Source organism: Aegilops tauschii, chromosome 3, assembly GCF_002575655.3.
Source record: "Aegilops tauschii subsp. strangulata cultivar AL8/78 chromosome 3, Aet v6.0, whole genome shotgun sequence".
In the NCBI taxonomy this organism is placed as follows: Eukaryota; Viridiplantae; Streptophyta; class Magnoliopsida; order Poales; family Poaceae; genus Aegilops; species Aegilops tauschii.
In genome coordinates this window covers 423,559,528-423,581,574 of record NC_053037.3, presented here as the reverse complement: position 1 = coordinate 423,581,574, position 22,047 = coordinate 423,559,528, and the positions used below count along the sequence as shown (strand labels likewise).

Here is a 22,047-nt window from a genome sequence, read left to right as displayed (position 1 = left end):
CATCGATCATAATAATAAATAACTCATCATTGGTATCATAATAACAAGTCCTACTCATCATCATCGATCATACAACTTCTACTCGATACCACATCATCATCATAGTCATCTAACCAATCCTACTTAGTTGTTTTTAGCACATGATCATGAGTATTAGCTAGGACCTACTACCTTCTCTTAGGTAAAATAGCATAAAACAAGATCGCCCCTGACTCTCCATTATGGAGAATGGAGATTATCCTGTCTCCGATTCTTGCCTTTCGCACAATGTTGCTTCCAAAAACCTCCTTACGACTGTCCATACATTTTTTCCATTCTTTGATTACCATGTGTTCACCGGTTTTAGAAATCCAATATGGACAGGTGAGATTCGTAGGATGACCTGGCTGTATGTTCAAAACATCAAGGCAACCATTCTGAAACATCAGATGAGGCACACAATCCTTCGGGATTTTCTGTTGAAAAACATAGTAATAACTTCGTAGTTAGCAATGTAGTTCATTTTTAGAAGTATGCAAAAGATGCACGGATGTCGTAATAGTAAAAAATCTTACCATGGCATCTCCATGGATGTTACCATGGTTCAACACGTGCACTAGTGGCACGTATTGATTATAATGTGGAGGAGTTTGATAATACATATTGTAATTCTCAAGTTCAGTACAAAATGCGATCAGATGATTTTTCTCCTGATAAGTTAATTCGGAGCCATCGGTGTAGTAGGTTCTGTCTACCATCTTCCGCACATTGTTCGAAGAATGAAAATAAGCTGTCAATGGAAATAAGCTGTCAACTATTTTGAAATAAACAATATAAATTAGTTAATAACTATGTTTGAGAAGCTCACATAGCGGTAGAATTGGAAGCGTATCAACAAGGACCCAAATGTCCATATTGTCTTGCTCGATGTCAGGATCACCAAGATCCATCATGACAAGCATACCCTCATAAAAACCATACATCTTGCAAAGTGCTTCCCAATTTGTGCAACCAAAATGGGTTACGCTATCAGAATTGTACATGTTTACTTCAAAATCCATACCATGATGGGTACTTAGCTGAATTTTCTTTGTTTCAAAACTTTCATGGTCTTCAAAACCCATCCTCTTCAAGACATAGCGTCTTGCATGGCATGGGATAAGCTAGTCGAATTGTAAAAGATGAAAATTACACATTGAAATAGTTGAAGTCGTGCTTAATTACGAAAAAAACACTTGTCGTCGTTGCGTACCGTTTCAACATCGAAGGTGTCCTGGAGCTTAATGCTGAAGCGCCGACCTTCGTCCAGGTGAGGCCTGTCGCACAGACCCCGGTCGTCGTTGCACCAGTCGCAATCCCCCGGAAGACTTTCGTTGACCGAGTACGACATTTCCTAGGTTCATAATTCAAAGATTAAACTTGTACAATTCAATATATGTACTAAAAAAACTAAATTAGATCATTATTATTCATCACGGGTTGACTATCGGTCTGCCGAGTCTTTTTCTTGAAAACTCTCAGCTCGCGTGGTGTATACATTCGACCGTTGGTGATGATCGCTCCTCCTTTTTTCCCCGAGTGCATTCCACCAAAATGTCTAGCACACGGGAACGAAGGAGAAGCGACCCCCACGACAACAGCCGGATTTTTCGTCCTCTCATATGTGGTGGAGACTCTCACTCACTGATTCCTCCCTGACATTTGCGACCGTCGGTGATGGTCGTTCCTCCTCCTCCCCCTAGTGCATAACAAAGGTCTAGCACGCGGAGAAGAAGGAGAAACGACCCCCACGACAACAGTCTGGATTCTTCGACCTCTCTCATATATGGTGGATACACTCCCTCACGGATTTTTTGACCATCGGTGATGGAGCCTCGACAGACTTAAAGTCAACCCGAAATGTCATTTAATTATTTTTCTAGAAAATCCAGGCCACTCGATATTTCCTACATATTCTAGCACAAGTCATGCCAGAATTCACGGAAAAATCCGGCATGACCTTTGCTAAAAAAGGACATATCGAGCGCCTGAAATTTGCCGGAACGGAAATCAACAGTCCGGCAAAACATAGGCCACTGTAGGAGGTGTAACCTGCAAACTTGGTCGGCCACTTGGGCAAGCACATATCCTATTTGAGCAACACAAGATATACATATTTATATCTACATCATATGAGCATTCAAACTTGATGGAGTAGTTTTCCAATTTGAGCATTCAATAAGCAAAACCAAATCGTAAAATAAATTAGTATTCAAATTAGCATTCATTCAATAAGCAAAACTAAATCATCTCTTTCGTCCGTACATCATCGAATATTATCACTAATACATCTTGAATAGTATCATACATATAACATCACTAATACAGCTAAAACCCTATAGAATGACGGGTATCGGCGCGGGCGGTGGACACCCAAAGAGAAGGAACCATCACATGATCATAGCTCTAGTGAGATCCCTGAAGAACTTGCCAGTTATTGGAGAACCTGCCCTCCAACGCAACCATGTAGCGACGGACGTGCTCGTCCTCCTCGCTGACACGGTGACGTACCACCTCCGCGGGGTCCTCAAGCCTCCGCACTATCACTGGCCCACGCGACCGCCACAAAAGAAGGTTCGGGTCAACGACGGGCTGGCTCCTCACCACGCTGCGCCCCCCGAAAGGTAGCACCTCCCAGTACCAGTCCGGCGGAGCCCAGTCCCAGACATTGCCCCTCTGATCAAGCAGGTGTCCTCCGCCGAGTCGACGACGAGGATGCAGAATAGGCATCGTTGACGTCGATGCAGGAATAATTGCATTAACTAAAAAAATAACAACAAATGTGACACCTAAAACACCTAAATTCTATCGACTACACCTAATTAAAAACCTACATTTTGAACATGATTTGATCATAACTAGGGTTCATACTACATTATTCTAAGATTAAACACCTAAAATACCTAAATTAAATTAGCAACATGGGGTGGCTGGTCTCACCTCGACCGAGGTCGGAGGGGGTCGGTGACGGGGACGACGGCGGGGATGATGCAGGGGTCCTTGATTTCTGCAAAAACAAAATATAAACAAAAACATTATTATCGTCATCTTAGGACTTAGTGAAACTCCATAAGCTACATTTAATTATTATATTCAAATTTACTTATAATTTCCTATTCTATTCAAATTTTCTAAAAATTTCCTATTCTATTCAAAAGACCTACATTTACTTATTTATTTAAATTTCATATTTTATTCTATTCAAATTTACTTATTCAAAATTTCTAAAATTTTCCTATTCTATTTAAAAGACCTACATTTACTTATTTTTTCAATTTCATATTTTATTCTATTCAAATTTACTTATTCAAAATTTCTAAAAATTTCCTATTCTATTCAAAAGACCTACATTTACTTATTCTTTTCAAATTACTTATTCAAATTTTCTAAAAACAAAATATACTAAAAACCTACATTTACTAAAAGCAAAAACCTACATGTAACAAAAACTAAAACCTATTTACAGAAAGGGGGAGGAGGAGGTGGGAGGAGGCTAGGAGGAGGAGGAAGGAGGAGGAGGAGGGAGGAGGAGGGGAAGGAGGAGGGAGGAGGTGGGAGGAGGAGGAGGGGGCCGTCGGAGAGGGAGGAGGAGGATCGGAGGGGGCCACCGATCGAGAAGGAGGAGAGAGGAGGGCCGTGGGAGGAGGGAGAGAGGAGGGCGGCGAGAGGAGGAGGGAGGGGGAGGGGAGGGCGGCGAGAGGAGGAGGGGGAGGGAGGCAGATACCTTGGGGCGACGGCGGCGATGACAGGCGACGACACATGCGAGTGAGTGTGTGAGGGAGAGTGAGGGACGCGCGCGGGGCGCCGGGTGTGGATAAGTTAAGCGTAGTAGTAGCGCTCTTCAGAAATAACCGCTACTGCTATGTACAATAGCAGTAGCGCTTTTTAATTAAGAGCGCTACTAGTATACCTACACTGCCATGCAACCATTGGCAACTATAGTAGTAGCATGTTTTATAACAAAAGCTCTACTCTTACATGAGTAGTAGCAGCACTCTTCAGTGAAAAGCGCTACCGTTATTTAGCAGCAGCACTTTCTTATAAAAAGTGCTACTACTGAGCTCCTGTGTATAAGAATTTCCCTAGTAGTGATACATTTATCAAAAATTAAAGCAGATGCCAATCTTGCCAGTTAATACATCACCTTCATGTAACTGCAGTGATTCTTGATCAAAGCCATCATCAGAATAGTTGTCTCCCATAACTATGGCTTTCAACCCAGAATCAAAGTTGCAAATTATTCGGTTATCTTGTATATGCCGAACAGTTACTTGAACAATCCTACCATATGATATGTTGTCCTCAGTTTCACCAGAAAGCAACCAGAACTCCTCTCATCTGGACTTGGCTCGGCATAAGGGGTCCGATCAAGGAAACCACACAGTAGGGGTGGAATCTTGCAAAACTTGGGGCTGAAATCACTACAACTGGTGAGGGTGTAAGGCCTATGCGTGTCAACCTCAAGCAGCTTATCTAGAATGCTCAGAAGACATTCATATTTTATTTGGACATAATTGCATTGATTAACTCCTCTGTATAATTATAATACTAGAAGGACAAGAATAATTTAAAATTTATAACTTAATAAACAATTATTCAAAATCATATTTCAAATGCCAAAATGCCCTAGCTCATACAAAGATTCCCTCCGATTTGTCCGAAGTGGGATTTTCCAGCTATAAGTCCGGAAACTCACTAGAGAGAAAGTCTTCACTTTTTCTTCGCGTGTGTCCCTTGCTTATTATGCCGTAACCATGGATAATCTTCATCATTTAACATGATGCTTGGGTCAGTCTTCACTCTGAATGGAGGAATTTCATCGAACTTTTCATAATCTTCTGACATGTCTGTCTTGTCCTCCACTCCCATGATGTTTCTTTCCCTGAAAGAACTATGTGGTGCTTTGGCTCATCGTATGATGTATTTGCTTCCTTATCTTTTCTTTTTCTCGGTTTGGTAGACATGTCCTTCACATAGAAAACCCACGCCACATCATTGGCTAGGACGAATGGTTCGTCTGTGTACCCAAGATTGTTGAGATCCACTGTTGTCATTCCGTACTGCGGGTCTACCATTACCCCGCCTCCTATTAGATTGACCAATTTGCACCGAAACAAAGGGACCTTAAAATCAGGTCCATAGTCAAGTTCCCATATCTCCTCTATGTAACCATAATATGTGTCCTTTTCCCTATTGGTGTTTGCTGCATCAAAGCGGACACCACTGTTTTGGTTGGTGCTCTTTTTATCTTGGGCGATCGTGTAAAATGTATTCCCATTTATCTCGTACCCTTGGAAAGTCAATACAGTCGAAGATGGTGTCCTCGCCAACAAGTACATCTCATCTCCAACAATGGTGTTATTCATGAGATGAGTTTGCAACCTACCGCTGAAAGTCGACATGTGTGCACGTGTAATCCAGTCGTCAGACTGCCCCGGGTGTTGGGAGCGTACAATATTCTTGTGTTCATTGATACATGCGGCCACCAAGGTAGAATTTTGTGGAACTATGTAGTGTGTTTGCGCCCAAGAATGCTCGTCCCTACATATTACTGCTTTCGGGCCCAGCATGCCTTTTCCACTCAGTCTCCTCTTTTGCCGTGATTGAGGAACACCAATCGGCTTAAGGTTAGGAATAAAGTAAACACAGAACTCCATAACCTCCTGTGTTTCATCGCCCTTGGAGATGCTTCCTTCTGGCCTAGCATGGTTATGAACATATTTCTTTAAGACTTCCATGAACCACTCAAAGGGGAATATATTGTGGGGAAATACAGGACCCAGAATGGCAATCTCGTCGACTAGGTGAACTAGGACATGCGTCATAATATTGAAGAAGGATGGTGGGAACACCAACTCGAAACTGACAAGACATTGGACCAAATCATTCTGTAACCTTTTTTTTAACTGGAAACTGTGGGGTGAAACCCCCACAACATATCAAGAGCTTTATTAAATCAAGTGGCAACAGATACAACAATGGGATTACAAGAGGTAATCAAAGAAAACTAATCTAGGAGAAAGTAAAATCTTAGAACACTCTGCCTTAAGGGGGTAGAAAAGAAATCCACTTTAGGAGATCATCCTTGTAAGCAGATTTAATCCTGTATTGCATGAGGTTGATATCATGCCTAAAAACACCTCTCCATTTATTAGAGCTGGCCCTCTCACTTCTGAAGACTTTTGCATTTCTGATGATCCAGATGTTCCAACAGGCAATGAAAACCACTTCAGTGAAAAAAGGTTTACCAAAACGTCTCCTAGCCTGAATAACCAGATCAGACATCGAATCTCCATGCGTCCATTCAATCTGCAGATAATTCCATACTCTCACACTGAAGTTGCAGTTAAAAAATAGGTGATCCCTGGTTTCCCTTGCCTCCAAGGGATAGAGCCTACAATGAACTCCATCCTCCATGTGCCAATGCCTTCTATCCACCATATCCTTTGTATTCGATCTGTCCATAATGAGCATCCACGCAAACACCTTAATTTTCATTGTACAAGATGATTTCCATATCCAGCAGATCAAAGGATTATAGGTTTCAAATACAAAAATGTGAGAATAGAACATCTTAGGCTTGTACTCCTTGGAGGAGGCTTGCCAAAACCACATATCCTTAGTGCCAGTTGTCCTGAAGTGACATTCCATCAAAGATTGCAACAAAGTCAAATCCTCATAAGCCTGGGCTGACAATGGAAGATGGAAGTGCTGGAGAATGTACTGAGAGTTGAAAAGCATGGGTCCTTAGCATATGAGAATAGCCTAGGAAATCTGGACTGAATAGTAGAAACTTCATTATCAAGATTCCAGTTGTCAAACCAAAATAGTGCAGTGTCACCCTCATTTATCTGAACCCGGGAACATTCTGTGAAATTCTGCATTACCTTGCAAATATACCTCCACCAAAAAGAACCACAGTCAGAAGTTCCTTGGGGCACCCTACCATGGTAATATGAGTCCCAAATTTGGGACACCCAGGGAAGATCTTTCCTGTTAAGGAAATTGTTTGCATGTTTGAGAAGAAGAGCCACATTCTGCACCCCCAGGTTGAGAATACCAAGTCCTCCCCTATTCTTTGGCCTACAAATAAGCTCCCAAGCAGCAAGTGAAGGGGCTGGCTCACTTCTATGTTTTCTCCAAAGGCATTGCCTCTGTATTCTCTCTAGCTGCTTGAGAATTCCAGCAGGTACAACCAAACTACAAAGAAAGAAGAGAGGCATGGAGGACAAAGCAGAAGTCAAAAATTGCAGTCTTTCTCCCTGATTTAAGAATGATGAACTGGCAGTCATTCTTCTTTCCATGCAGTCCACCAGAGGCATAAAATCCACCATTTTAGGCCTTGTGGTTCCCACTGGCAATCCAAGATAGGTGAAGGGCATTTTCCCAATTTGACAACCAAAGGCAGCAGCTAGATCAGTCATATGTGTAGTGTCAAAATTTATGGGGATGATGAAAGATTTGTGGTAATTCACATCAAGATCAGTGGACTGAGAGAACACATGAAGCATATCCTTCAAAACAATGAGCTGGGCCTTGTCAGCAGGTAAAATAATCAATGTATCATCTGCACACTGGATCACTGCATAATCCTGATCATGACAAGGTATAGGTAGGTGCAGAATGCCCCTTCTGAACATGTCATTAATAACAGTTTGTAGGAGATCAGCAGCTAACACAAATAAGGGAGGAGAGACAGGACCCCCCTGCCTAACTCCCTTTTTGTAGACAAATTTTCTGCCAGGGACACCATTGAGAAGGACTGAGGATGTACCAGTGGCCAGCAATTGTTTCATCCAAAGTATCCATTTCGCATTGAAACCTTTGTGCCTCAAAATTTGGATTATAGCTTCATGCTCCAAAGAGTCAAAAGCCTTCTCAAAATCAAGCTTAAGAATTACAATTGGTCTCTTAGTTTGGTGACACTGATGCAGGTACTCAAAGGTCCAACCAATACAATCCTGGATTGTTTTGCTTTTAATAAAACCATATTGATTTTTGTGAACACACAGCATGATCATCTCTTGAAACCTGTTTGCAGCCATTTTGGAGAGGAACTTCAGACCCATTCCAGTAAGCGAAATATTCCTATAATCTCCCACTTCCTCAGGAGTATGCTTTTTGGGCACCAGGGTGATGTATGAGTCATTCATATTTTCCAAAATAGCAGTACCCTCATAGAAAGCCTGGTCTAGCTCATAGAAATCCTTAGAAATTATGTGCCAGCATTTTTTGAAGAACAAGCCATTAAAACCATCAGGACCTGGAGCTTTATCCATAGGCATGTGCTTCACCACATTATCCATTTCTTCCTTCTCAAAGGGCTTGGTGAGAATGACTAGGCCCTCCACAGGGGTAATGAGAGTATTGAGGTCAAAACCCATCACAATGCCTCTTGAAGTACCCATTCTGTTCTTAAAATAATTCCAAATGATTCCCTCCATTTGAGAGTGCTCAGTTACCACTGTTCCATCACATAACTTCAAACTTGCAATGGAATTTCTCCTATGTATCTCAGTGGCCATGGCATGAAAGAACTTTGTATTTTCCCTTCAACTTTAATGTACTTGATAGTAGATCTATTTTTCCAATAAAGGAATTGTAAATGTAACAGTTTTTCCAGGTGCATCTTGACAATTCTCCTGAAATTGAGCTCCTGCCTGAACAGAGGCCTCCACTCCTCCAACTCATCCAAAAGCAATATAACATGATTACATTTGCTAATCAAGGTTTTTAACTTAGAAACATTCGTTTGCCACCTCTTGAGACACATTCTCAAAGACTTAAATTTATCTGCAATCCTAGCAGTTATGTGTCCCTTCCAACATGGTTTTTGCCAAGACAATTCCACAAAACCATTAATCCATCCAACTCCAACCAATAGTTCTCAAACCTAAAGAGATTTGACTTTGGGATGGAGGTTTTGATAGAGACAACACATGGAACATGGTCAGATGCAGTCCTGGCAAGGGGAAGCACCTCAGTCATAGGATAGTCTGAAATCCAGTCCACTGAGGTGAAAAACCAATCTAGTTGCTCAAGAAGTGGTATGTCTTGCATATTAGACCAGGTGAAAGCCCTGCCTTTAATGGGTAATTCTAGGAGGCCCAAGTGCCCAATTATCTCATTGAAGATGAACATGTCATTCAGATCTCCACCAGGAAGATTTATATTATCTATGGACCTCATGAAATTAATGTCACCCAACAGCAACCAGTTTTCTTCAACTGGAATACACAAATTATAGAGCCAAGTCACAAAATTATCTCTGGCTTCACCCTGACAAGGCCCATATACAACAACCAAAGTCCATTTATCATTATTCTGCCTAGAAGTAAACTCAATAACCACGGCAAATTGTTGCACTTCAATTAAAGTTCCAGTAAAAATAGAGGAGTTCCAAACCACAAGAATTCCACCAGAGCCCCCCATGGAAGGAGAGCAAGCAAAGCTATCAAACCTTTTGGGACATAAATTTTTAATTGTAACATCCCAAAATTCTAAATTTTGGAATGTTATATTAAATAAATAGTTTTGATTGATTGTTTGATTGTGGTGTGGTTGCTGTGTGAAATTTAGTGGAATTTGAAACTTCCTGAAAGTTAAATGAGAGGGAATAAAATGACTTTCCCAAACTTTCACCTTTGCTTTCTGATCCCCATGAATTCAAATTCTTTTCAGATACAAAACCCTAGAGAGAAGATGACATGACTTCGTCCATTTAAAATGAAAAGGGTTTTTGAAAATATTTGAATTTCATTTGAAAATATTTCAAATTCAGAAACTTTAAGCAACTCAATGATTTTCATGAGAGAAGATAAAATGACTTCTTCAAACATAAGAAATATGAGTTGGAAGTTTCAAAGAATCACATTTAAAGCCCCTTTGAAATTATTTTCAATTTGGAGTTATTTGAGTTTTATTCAAATTATTTTTTCTCCAAAAATAAAATATATGGAAATTATGGTAAAATGATTCCTCACATTAGAAAATTGGAGAAAAATAAATTTGAAATCGTATTGGTATTTTTAAAATGTTTTTTATTGAAATTATTGAACCAGTAGCGCTCTTTGCTTTATTTAAATTTTTGTGGATTTTATTTGACGTTAGAAAAATGTTCAAATTGTAAAAAATCTTTTTCTGAAAATTTTGATATATTATGCCTATATTTTATTTTTTTCTTTTATTTGGTTTTATTTAATTTTGTATTCCGCCGTACTGGGCTGGCCCAGTCAACCGGGCCAGGCCAAGCCCAGCACCGCCTTCCCCGACCCCGAGCCGGTTTCCAGCCGCGCCACGACGCGCCACCGCGCCGACCTCGGCTTCCGTGCCGATGTCGGACTTCCCTACCCCCTCGCGCAAGGCGCCGCACCCCTCGCCCCTTTATAAAGCCGCCCCCACCGTCCCCAAGTCGCCGCCGCCTTTGCCGTTGCACACAACCGCTGCCGCCGCCACTGTTTCCCGCAGCAGCCACCGCCCGCGTCGCCGTTGACCGCCACCACCGCCACCTCCGACTCTGCCGCCCCGCGCCGCGCTCGCCGCCATCTCCGCCCATCGCCGCCGACCGTGGGGCCGCCTCTCCCACTCGCAGCCGACGCCATCACCGCCGTCCCACCTCGCCGTCGAACCACCGCCCCCGACCGGTAAAGAAACCGCCGGTCCGATCCGGTTTCCTTTTAAAGTTCGGTTTTTTGAAACTCTAGATCGGCTTTATTAAGAAAACCTAGATCTGTTTATTTGGGTTTAGTTATTTAGCGAACGCTCGCTGTTTATCTCTTCGTAGAGAACGAATCCGTTCGTTAGGTCTTCGTAGCGGACGTTCGTCCGGTAGTTTTTTCTTTTTCTTTTTATTTTCAGCCAGGGACTCATCCGTGAATACTTTTCTTATAGTTTGGCCCCTAGTTTTCAATCTATCACAACTTTTTGCTCGTTTATCCAAATCCAACGAAACCAACGCCCACTTCTTCGTTATGATCCCCCTATCCAGTAAAACAACTTAAACATATTTTTGAAAGTTTAAAATTTGATTTCAAACAGTTCTGAATTTGAACTTCTTTTATTCGTAACTCGAGTTTTATAAATCCGATTTAGTTGATTCTTTTTGCTATTTGAAGCTCTTGACCTAAACTTTCTGATAAGGCCAAATTCACTTAATTTTGGTACTATTGGAAATTGTTTTATGCTGCATCGAAGTTTTCTGAGATCTTTTCTTCGATTCTTTTGCTTGATTGCTTATGTGTGTTTACTATTGCTTGCTCACGATAGATTGACCAGAGTGTGACGAGTAGAACTATCAGGAGTTATGAGTGCAATTCATCTTCATCAGTACAAGGCAAGTAACACATTGATCATGCCCCTTTATTACCCAGTTCTTATGCATTAGTTACAACCCTCAAACACTACATGATTAGGTTGTGATTAACATGCGGGTATTGGGAAGTAGTTGATGAGGTAGAACCTATTGCCCTTTTATTATCAAACCCTTGGGAGTTACTTCTACGTTATGCTTATATTGCCATGCTATGCTCGTAGACGTGGATTGGGTTTGAGTGTATCCATGACAGATGTGAGATGTTAATTAATGGTTAACTTAAGGTGGCTACTTAAATACACATCTGGGTGGATTGTTTGCGGGCACCTGGAGAATCCAGTGTTGTCCTAGGATATCCCGGAGTACCCGTGTGATCATCCTATGGTTCGCCACCCAGGCTCAAAGGGATCATAAGATTATTCATGCTAGAAACTTCCGTGTGCAGCCACAAGCCATTATGGGCTCTGGCATAGTTGAGTAAGTTGTGTGACCTCTTTCAGTGGTAGGCTAGCAGATGTAGGGGAAAGTAGGTGGTACTGTCTACCCAGAGTAAAGAGTTAATACTTCTGAAAGACTGTGTCTCGGTCATCCGGTTCTCAAACACCATGTAGTGCGAGAAATTCAACAGAGGAGATCGAGTCTTGTGGGGAAAAGTGCGCAAACCTCTACAGAGTGTACAAGCTAATCATGATTATCCGTGTCCCCGGTTATGGACGTCTTGAGTATCTGGTTCTTCAATTATCATGTTGATCTCATCACTTTACTTAATCAATTTGTTGGGTTATAACTATTTTTTTGGGATTGAGTTGGACGAACCTTCTCAATGTTTTCAACAAACTTTGTAGTTAAATAAACTATATTCCTTTGTTGTAGGAAAAAACTAGCTTTGTGCAAAAAATAGTCTTAGCGCTTCCACCGGCCAAATATGCATGTAGTGATAGCTATTATTCATCATTATCCTATGGTGTGAATTTGCCAGTACATTCAATGTACTGACCCTTTGTGGCTGCAACGTCTCATGTTGCAGGAATCTTACGACGAGTAAGTGATACATTAGGGTTACGATTTCTACACTCAACTTTGCCGTTGGTGTTGATGGGAATCCACAACCTTGTTGTTACTTCTGCTATATTGATTGAGGTAATAGTATTTACGTTACTTTATACATGTGATTTACCTCTGTTATAAATCCTCGAGTACTGTGTGTGTCAGCATACCGATCCAGGGATGACACTTAAGCACAGAGACTTGACCTTCTGAGGTCGGGTCACTACATTAATTGATCTAGAGTCAAAATATGAGCATTTGGTTTCTTGCAAACAAGCTATAGCACATTGACTTTCATCATTTTTTGCCTTACAGCTCTCTGCCTAGCTTCAGAATTTAGCCCCCTGACATTCCAACACATAACATTCTAGTTTCTACAAGAACTACTCATTAAAACATATCATAATAAGGTCCAACAACAACATGGCACACAATGCCAGATGTCCAAAAGAGCACATAAAAGTCTGACCCAGCATTATTACATGAAAGTTTTCATGACAGAGCAAGTTATAAAAGGACAGAAACAGAGCTTATTTAGGGGCTTGCCAGACCCATGAAGACAAGGCCACACTATTCATTAGAATTAGTGGTAGCAGCATTTAGTGGGTCCACCATAAGTGCATCCACAGAGAGGAGGGTTGCATCGATTTCCAGCTCTCTCCCAATTGTTTGCAGTCGACTGACATGAGTTGTTGGAGGAATGTCTTCATGTGCAGGATCATCTAGCATCTCAGCGGTGAAGGGTGAAAGTGCAACTATCTCTGGGTGGTTTTGGTAATTCCTAACAACATATAGCTCATTGAGCTAATGCTATTTCAAGATAAATATTTCAGGAAAGCTCAATGATTGGCAGTCATGGATTAGAAAGTGGACCCCTCAAAATGCTAAGGACAAAAAGATTGGCTCAAGCTCAAAGCACAAGACTCTACATTTTAGAGCATCCCCAGCCGTTGGCCCCCCAGGACGCATAAAAATCGCCCCCTGGGGGTGAGCCGGCGATTCGTTCGACGCTGGGGGCGGTTTTGCGCCCAGTCGTCGCCCCCAGTCGCCGATTTTGGCCCACTTTTGAAGCCCCATTTCGGCGAAAAAGGCCCATATGGGCGAGAATAGGCCCATATTCGGCGTGGTTCGCCGTGGCTCGGCGTTCAATTATCAACATAAATATTTTTTCATCACATATTTCATCACAGAAAATTCAAATACTTCAACAAAGTAGTTCAACAACAAATAGTTCAATACAAATTATATAGTTCAACAAATAAAAACTCATATTTCATCACACGTCGCGCCCGGTGTCGCCCTTGAGCCTCCATAGGTGCTCTATCAGATCTTGCTGCAGTTGACGATGCACCTGACCCTGCCTGTGGTATGGTTCAGTGTTAAACACTGGCTCTTCCTGCGCCGGCGCCGAGCCACCTCGCCGCGGCTTTTCATTGCTCACCAGCAGCTGGGCGAGGGCGGCGAGCACCATGAGATGCTCTTCTTCCTGGACGTCGGCCTCGGCTTCCCCGTCCAGCAGCGCGGCGAGCACTTCCTCGTCATCCGAGTCCATCGCCGAGGCAGGCAAATCGCCGAACACCTTGCACGCGGTGGGCGTGCACCCGCCGCTAAACTGCCCCTCCGCGGCCGGAAACGGCAGCCAGAAACGCCTAGCTGGTGTCGGAGGGGCTGCCGTGGCGAACCTCTGCTATTTTTCCAGCGGGGAATGGCTATCTACCGGTGAAGGGCGGCGGGGCGGTGCTGGGATATACCTAGTGGCAGCCGAGAGCGCGGGGGTGGGCGGCGAGTCGGGGAAGAAAATATTGACTTTTCACCTGACGGCGTGGGCCACCCGCGCTTTTCCCTTGCGCCGGAGCCCCCAAGCGCCCCCAGCGCACCGGGTTCGGCCTGCGGCCGCCGGGTGAAAAAAAGGGCCAAACCGGCGCTTTTCGTCGTCTTGGGGCCGCGACTGGGCCTTTTTTGGGCGCCGGCGCCGAAAAAGTCGCCTGGGGGGCCTGTTGGGGGCGCGGCTGGAGATGCTCATACTTTTAGTGATCCAAGATCACATTGAGTCCATAGGAAAAGCCAATACTATTAAAAGGGGGTGCGGTGTTGCTTAATGAGTTACTTGCTCAAAATGCTTAGTGATATGCTCCAAAGTCCCTCAACTACTGTCGGTGTACAAAAAGAGGGGTGCGTTTTTGTACCCCTATACCTGTGCACGGGCAGTCGGAGCCGTGCCTACGGTCACGCCAAGCAGAGCAGGGGAGGTGAGCCAAGGTAAGACCGAAGCCCAAGATAATCAAAGCAACGCCAAGACCAAGACCACAAAGAGCAGAGGGACGAAGCGGTTTCCCCCGGCAAGACCCTTGCCGGGGCAACCCCGGCAAGATCCTTGCCGGGACAGCTCGCCCCGCACCAATAGAGCGGGGCACCCTTGAGCCCACGGTCCCCAACGCCATCATCCACGTGGGGCCAGGCTCGGGAAGGCACCTCTGTGGTGGCATGCAGATCTTTGTGAAGACGTATTCAAGATCAGATGAGGATTAGAAGACGACGATCCTCGGCAAGATCCTTGCTGAGGAAGGCCACCAGACCCCCGGCAAGGCCCTTGCCGGAGACGACAGCGCGCCACGGCAAGACCCTTGCCGGGCCACGCGGCAAGACCCTTGCTGGGCCACCCGGCAAGGCCCTCACCAAGGACGCCAGCAGGGCCACGACCCGGCCAACACCAAGCTTCCACTGCCGTTCACATGCAGCTACCAGCCCAACCAGCTGGGCGGGCACCTGCGTGGCAACATGCAGCTCTCAGGCCAACTCATCGAGCGCCTGCGTGGCGGCATGCAGATCTTCGTGAAGGCTCTGCCACTACGCCACCTCAGCTGCCTGCCTGCCTACATGGCACCGCACGCATCGCTGGCCAGGGCGCGTGTCGAAGCAAGGAGGAGCGGCGACGGATGGGACGGGCCTCACCCCCGTCCCCGATAAAGCAAGGGGACGCCTAAGCTACGCATTAAATGCGTCTTGTCCTGTAATACGAGCGATAAGCTCAGGGCACTGTACGCCTTTCCACCTCCTGTGTGCCACTGTGGCTGCCCCTTCTGACTATAAAAGGAGGCCCATGGCATACTGGAGAAGGATTCGGCTCTTTCGAACCACGCACTCACCACAGCTAGTTCGAGAGCTCAAGAACTCTCTGAAATACATCCACCAAAGCAGGACTAGGGTTTTACGCATCCTCACGGCCCGAACCTGGGTAAACGATCCTGGTGCTGTCTACTAGCCCTGCTCTTCTCGCAACCCCGCGCCCCGGCAACCGTAGTAGGGATTCTTCTGATCCCATAGGTGTCGTTCCACACCGACATCTTTGGCGCGCCAGGTAGGGGGCGCAATTGTGAGAATCTGGTCTAGTAGTTAGCCTAGCAGTTCTTCATCGCCCTTGGCTCCTAAGAAGAAGGCGGCCGGGGGAACGACGCCGGCTCGGCAACAGAAAAGCTAAGTTATTCAGAGCTTTGAGTTATTTCCTCCTATACATAAGGTTATCGTCCTCGGAGATCTCGCCTATGTATGAGAAACCTGCACGCAAAGGGGCCCTCCCACAATCGGCAACGCCCTTGTTCTGTTTCGAGTCCGCTCAACAGCTCAAAGCGGCCGCGTCGAGAGTGGCGGGGTAGCCTTCCGCACTTGGCAACGCTCCCGACTCTGACTCGAGTCAAGCTCAACAGTTCGGGCGGCCGCCCTAAGGGCGGCAAGGTGGTTCGCCCGGCAGCAAGCACACCCGTCAGGCCAATGGGGATCCGTCCCCAAGACGCCACCTTGGGTTTACGCCCCGGTGAGCCTACCCAGTAACGTAGGGAGGACATACAGAGGAAAATCGAACAGGAAAATAACATGCATAATACTAAAAGTGCTGCAGAGTTATATTACATCGAATTGTTGCTGCGGTTCTAACTAGAGATAGCGATTGTCTTGGTTGTGAACCCGTAGCGGCGATAAAGAACGGGATGCCTAATCCCGGCGCTGGCCCTCCACCCTCTGGATTTCGCCGACTCGGCTAATGATGGGCTTGATGCGCTCCCTGAGCGGCGTGAGGTCAGTACCCTCCGGCAAGCTCTCTAGCGCGGCGTCAAAGTCGAGGTCAGGGTACCACTGCGCCACCTTGGAGAGAACCTTGTTCATGGCACCCTGGCAAAGCCTCCGGGACTCGTGGGCTAGTGAGGCCGCCCGGTTGGCGTGGAGCCGCTACAGAGCGCCGACGACCTTCTCAAAGAACATGGTCAGGCTGCAATTGGCGCTCATGCTCCGCTCTGGGACATACCTCACGTCCGGCATCCCCATGATGGCCAACTGCGCGGCGGCCTGGTTGGCGACGGCGGCGAGGCGATCGAGCCAACGGTTCTCGCCCGCCACGTGGTCTGCGAAGTTGAGGCCCTCGTTCTCCAACTCCTTGGCTAGGGTCCCCTCTCGGGTTTTGGCCTCCGACAGCACCTTCTCGAGACCCTCTAGCTTCAGCTTGAGGTCTTTGATGGAGTTGCTAGCCTCGGAGAGCTCCCCAGCCTTGCTGACGACCGCGCCATGCGCCTCTGTCAGGGCACTGTTAAGCATGTCCCTCTCCTGGGACAGCTTCACGGCCTGCTCCTTCAGCCTGTCGCGCTCCGCCTCAAACTCCTCCACCTTGCCGGCGTGAACCTGGGCCTGGGCATCGAGTGCCTCTTTGTGCCTCTGCTCCAGCTCACTGGTCCGCTGCAAGACAAGCTTTTCCACCTCTGCATCCTTGCCGCGAAGCATGGCGGCAAGCTTCTCCTCGCGTCCAGCGAGGTCCTCCTCCTGGGAGTTCAGCGCGGCCTCGTGCTGGGTCCGGGCGGCTATGGCGGCCGCGGCCAAGTTCCTCGCCGTCTCTTGAGCTTTCTCGATGTCGGCGAGCTTCATGGTGAGCTCCACGCCGCGCTTGGCCAGCTCGCCCTGGGCAGCCCTAAGCTCCTTGTGGGCCTCGCGGAACCAGTCCTGCGTCTCGGCAACGCGCTTCTGGAGGTCCACCTCTGCCTTCTCCACCACCGCCGTCCTAGACTTAGCCTTGTCCAAGCGGGCGCGGTGGAGCGCCTGGAGCTTCCGGAAGGTGGCGCCCATGGCGTGGAGGAGCCGCTCTTCCTGCGAACCGTCGCCACCAACGATCGGCTCGTCGACAACTTCAAGCCTGGTAGCGGCAAGCAATTCGTCGTCGAACACCTCTCCCTCAACGGGTGCCCTGGTGCTCGACGCGCCTGGAAAGTGGACGAATAAGTCGTCGCTCACCCTCAGGTACTTGCCGGAGCCGGAAGCAGCAGAAGAGGAAGGATGGTGATCAGCCACCTACTCCTCCTCCTCGGCAGCGGCCCCGCCAGCCTCTCTGGTAGGCCCCTTGCCGGTCTCCTCAGCGGCAGCCTTTCCGGCCTGCCCGGTAGGCCCCTCGGCGGCATCCTCGGCAGCACCCTTGGCGGCCTCCTCGGCGGTGATCTTCTCGGCGTCCGCCTCGGCGGCCTTGGCGATGTCCTCGATGACGACGTCCTCGTCCTCTGGGTTCACCGAGGAGGAATCTGGACGCCGAAGAAGGGGGTGAGGCAACGACAGGACCAAGAGCCGAAAAGGAAAAGAAGCAGGGACGAACGGCGAACGACTTACCTGTGCCAGTACCCGGCTGGGAAACGGAAGTCCCCTCCCCGCCAACATTTGGCGTCAAGGCAAAGCCGCCGGTGCCCAAGTTCTCCTCCTCCTCCTCCATGTGCGTGGGCTCGGTGCCTGGCGCCCTTGCCGGGGACGCCCCTCGGTGCGGCGTGGTCGATGGGGGCGGCGTGTTGGGAGTAACCCTCTATGGCTCCACCTGCTGCTGCTCTCCTCCTGCATACCTGGCAAGGTCAGCACCAAAGTGTCGTGCCCCTGACACATGTCGACGGGGGGAAGATTGATGAACTTACGCTGGGGGCTATGCCGGGGGCTACTGTCCGGGCTGCTCAACACCACCAGTGGCGCCCCCGAAGTACCAACTGGGGGCTGGCCACCCGCCGAGACCTTGGCCCTCTTCACTCTCTGGGCCAGCGTCTCCACGTCCCTGCAAAGATGAAGACAAGTCAAGACGAGCAACACAGATTGAGGAGGCAGAGATAACGAAAAGGAACCAGATACTTACTCGTCGTCCGCCTCCTCCTCTGCTGTTTTGCTCTTCCTCCTCGGGCTGAGGGATCCATAATCAAAAGTAACCTCCGTATCAACACCCGCCGGAGGAGGAGAAGGAGGTGGTGTCTGGAGACGCGTGGACGAAGAAGGGGCGGCTGTCTTCTTCTTCACCGCGGCCTTCGCCGGCTTCTTTGCCGCCGCGGCCCTCGTGTGGTGCCTGGACCCCTCCAAGGTCAGCTGTGGCCGCGCAGCCCTGCCGGGCCGGACCGGCTCGCCGGAACTGGCCCGCCGCATGACTCGCCCTCTCCCCATGGCCAGCGTCGGGCCTGCGGTCTCGGCCTCCTCCTCCGACGACTCGCCGGTCACATCTTCAACCAGAAGAGCCTCGGTGCCGGCGCTGCCGGCTCCCCCGGGGGCGGTCGCCCACCGGGCGAGCTCCTCCTCCTCCGCGGCCGTCGCGGCCTTGTCCTCCACACCGCCGGCGCTGCCGGCCTCCTTGGCAAGCTGTGCCTCCCTCACCCTGGTGGCGATGTAGTCCAGCTTTGCCTGGGTGGTGTCCTGGACAAGCAGCTGCTCGGCGTCGACGTACCCCTCATGCAGAGTGTCAAAGAACTGCTGCACCTCGGCTTCCTCCGGCTCCTTCCAGCTCGGGTCGGGGCATCATGGCAATGATATCGGACCGGCGCGAGTTATTGCACAACGGGACCACCCCCGTCGGCAGCTTGAACAGAGGCCCCTTGAGGACCTTGCCGGCCTTCGCGGCGGCCCTCGCGACCTTGCCGGTCCGCTCGACCTCGCTGTCGCGGCCCACGTCAAGCTGGAAGACCCGCTGGAAGAAATGGGCGTGCCCCATCACTGTGAAATTGTGGTCGAGGCCGGGACAAAGCCGCATGATGTCGGCGGGGTTCGTGAAGAGCCAGGAAGCCTCCCCTTGTTATGCAATGGAGCGATCCGGCGGCGGATGAAGTCTGCCCCAATCATCTTAAGGGTGAGGCCGGCCTCGGTGAGCCGGAGGATCCTGGTGGTGGCGACTGTGAGCTTCTCGTCGTCAGTGTCGACGTCGCTCCAATCACTTCTGTGGACCGGCGGCGCCCGGCGAACTTCGCAGAACGCCGGCGGGTCCTCCTCGATCCAGCACCAGCGGCCCCGCCATTCTTCCCACCTCTCCTTCATGGCGCCCTCCGGATACGCCCCCTTGGATCTTGAGACCCAGGCAATGCAACCGGAGATGGCGCCCCCTGGTTGGATCCGAGGGGAGAAGTAATGGCGGAAGAGCGCTGTGTTGGGGTGCACCCCGGCGAAGCCCTCACAGAGATGCGCGAAAAGGGCCATGCATGCCACCACATTCGGAGTAAAATCCAGGAGGCGGAAGCCAAAGGTATGCATGACGTTGCTGAAGAAATCAGAGAAGGGAGGACAGAGACCGCAGGAAAAATAATCGACAAAGATGGGGTACCGATTTGGGGCAGCCTCGGCGCAGTCGGCGGGGATAACGTGCGTGGCTAGATGCCCCGAATTCCCCCCCCCCCCCCCCCCGTCTTCACCCCCACAGGGGCCTGAAGGAGTCCCGAACACATCGACTGTCGAGGGGAAGAAGGCGGACTGCGTCCGCTGCACCGCAAGCGCACTCTCCGGCGGCTCCGCGGCTCCGGCGTCCTTGACCATTCCCTTGCCCTTGGTGGATTTTGGTGCCATGCCGGCTGGGGTAGGAGGGCAGGACAGAGGGTGGCGGAAGCGCAACGGCAGCGAGCAGGAACGAAGCTTGGAGAAGAAGGTGAACGCAGGCAGAGGTTTCCGAGATTGGGGTTGCGCGAAGGGTAAAAGGAACAGTGTGCCCGTAGTTATCCCTTTTTATGGGGAAGCCGCGGGTCGCGCTGCCCATTTACTGCGATGTGACGCATGCGTGCAGGAACCGCCCCACGCATACCGCCCACGTCACGCACACCCCTCCACGCCGCGCCGCGCGCGCGGGTCGTGGGAAGCGAAGTGCGCGAAGAGTTTTACCACGGTAAAAACCGCCCCGCCTACCCGCACACCGTTTTGGGCCTGGCCCAACAACGTGTCGCGCTTATGTGTGGCCTAGGCCCGGGGGCTCCTGTCGGTGTACAAAAAGAGGGGTGCGTTTTTGTACCCCTATACCTGTGCACGGGCTGTCGGAGCCGCGCCTACGGTCACGCCAAGCAGAGCAGGGGAGGTGAGCCAAGGTAAGACCGAAGCCCAAGACAATCGAAGCAATGCCAAGACCAAGACCACAAAGAGCAGAGGGACGAAGCAGGTTCCCCCGGCAAGACCCTTGCTGGGGCAGCCTCAGCAGACCCGGCAAAATCCTTGCCGGGACAGCTCGCCCCGCACCAACAGAGCGGGCCACCCTTGAGTCCATGGTCCCCAACGCCATCATCCATGTGGGGCCAGGGCTCGGGAAGGCACCTCTGTGGTGGCATGCAGATCTTTGTGAAGACATATTCAAGATCAGATGAGGATTAGAAGACGATGATCCTCGGCAAGATCCTTGCCGACGAAGGCCACCAGACCCCCGGCAAGGCCCTTGGCGGAGACGACAGTGCGCCACAGCAAGACCCTTGCCGGGCCACCCGGCAAGGCCCTCACCAAGGACGCCAGCAGGGCCACCACCAGGCCCACACCAAGCTTCCACTGCCGTTCACATGCAGCTGCCAGCCCAACCAGCTGGGCGGGCACCTGCGTGGCAACATGCAGCTCCCAGGCCAACTCATCGAGGGTCTGCATGGCGGCATGGAGATCTTCGTGAAGGCTCTGCCACTGCACCACCTCAGCTGCCTGCCTGCCTACATGGCGTCCCACGCATCGCTGGCCAGGGCGCGTGTCGAAGCAATGAGGAGCGGCGACAGACGGGACGGGCCTCGCCCCCGTCCCCGATAAAGCAAGGGGACACCTAAGCTACGCATTAAATGCGTCTTGTCCTATAATACGAGCGATAAGCTCAGGGCACTGTACGCCTTTCCACCTCCTGTGTGCCACTGTGGCAGCCCCTTCTGACTATAAAAGGAGGCCCATGGCATACTGGAGAAGGATTTGGCTCTTTCGAACCACGCACTCACCACAGCTAGTTCGGGAGCTCAAGAACTCTCTGAAATACATCCACCAAAGCAGGACTAGGGTTTTACGCATCCTCGCGGCCCGAACCTGGGTAAACAATCCTTGTGTTGTCTACTAGCCCTGCTCTTCTCGCAACCCCGCGCCCCGGCAACCGTAGTAGGGATTCTTCTGATCCCATAGGTGTCGTTCCACACCGACAACTACTTTCTCATATCCACATATGTCCCACACCAAAAGTCAAACTCGGCCCCACTGAAAATTTCTATCCGGCGCCACCGAGTTCTCTTGACATAGCCACTGCCACAAACCCTAGTCACTTCGGTCTCACTGATAGGGATCTCGGTCTCACCGAGATGGGATTGCAACCTCTCTGTTTCCCTTCGTAACGTTTCGGGCCAACCGAGATGAGCGATCGGTCCCACCGAGATTGCAATGCAAACTCTCTGTTTCCCCTTCGTAACGTTCGA

The 22,047-nt window shown here is 49.2% G+C and overlaps 1 pseudogene; it reads right to left on the bottom strand.

The window, feature by feature from the left end:
• Positions 1 to 4,728: 4,728 nt before the first annotated feature.
• The window catches only part of LOC141042996 (uncharacterized), a 245,315-nt pseudogene continuing 227,996 nt past the window's right edge, over positions 4,729 to 22,047 (bottom strand).